Raw genomic sequence first — 1024 nt, 5'->3', positions numbered from 1 at the left:
CTGCCATTGGCTATGATTATGACAAAAATAAATTGGAGAACCTGCTGGAGGTGGCTATAAAGTGTACAGAAGCCAACAGACATGCAAGACCATCCATGAGCCAAGTAGTTCAAATGCTTCTGGGAGACAAAATTGATCCTCAGCAACGCAATATTAAGACTGCAGGAGACCCTGGCTGGCCTTGTTACATAACTTTCCAGCATCTTTCCAATAATTAGCTTTGCTCCATAAACATTTGTTAGAATTATGCTAATATGCTTAATGCTATGTTTAGTAATTTATTTAGCTATGTTAGTATATAAGTCACGTGCAGGTGCATAACAAACATAGCTACCATGCACCTCATGCTGTCAATTTACATATATATATATATATATGAATTATTTTAAATTAAATTATATATATCATGCTATTTATATATATTATTTTATTTAGTAATGTTAGTATATATATTTATATAACATGACATATATAATTCAATTCAAAATAATTCGTGTGTATATATACATATGTCAAGTATTAACAAAATATTGACAAATATGTGAAATTTAACATAATAAGTTATAATAATAATTTAAATTAAATTAAATTAGTAAAATATAACTTTAATATTAAAAATAATAATATTTTTATGTTTTAAAATAAAAATAAAAATTAAATTATATTTAATATAAATAAATTACAAAATTATTTATATTCTTAATATAAAATGAATAAATTTATAAATTAGTTACATTGTTTACATATTATCATATTGAACAGATTTTTATTATTTTTTCAAAAAAATTATTTTAATTGGCCTTACGGGAGTAAGTACGGCTTACTGGTAGAATTCAGCAACATTAGTATGTCCTTTCTTCCATTCCTAATAAAATTCTCCTTATTTCACTTTAAAAGGCAAAATCGAAGCTAAAATTGTATCAAACAATTACATAGCGGTCTTTTTGTCTTCTGAGCGAAGGGAGAAGCGGTGGCGATGAGAGGAGTTGGAAGATTGGTTAGGCGATCTCTGGATCATTGCCGA

At 26.9% G+C, this 1024-nt stretch overlaps 1 pseudogene; it reads right to left on the bottom strand.

Moving 5' to 3' along the window:
- Positions 1-928: 928 nt before the first annotated feature.
- LOC110428435 (putative receptor protein kinase ZmPK1) overlaps positions 929-1024 on the bottom strand; it is a 3334-nt pseudogene continuing 3238 nt past the window's right edge.

Source organism: Theobroma umbraticum, unplaced genomic scaffold, assembly GCF_002168275.2.
Source record: "Theobroma umbraticum cultivar Fairchild unplaced genomic scaffold, ASM216827v3 scaffold_115.0, whole genome shotgun sequence".
Lineage (NCBI taxonomy): Eukaryota > Viridiplantae > Streptophyta > Magnoliopsida > Malvales > Malvaceae > Theobroma > Theobroma umbraticum.
The sequence above is the reverse complement of the archived record's forward strand: the minus strand, read 5'-3'. Positions and strand labels throughout refer to the sequence as shown.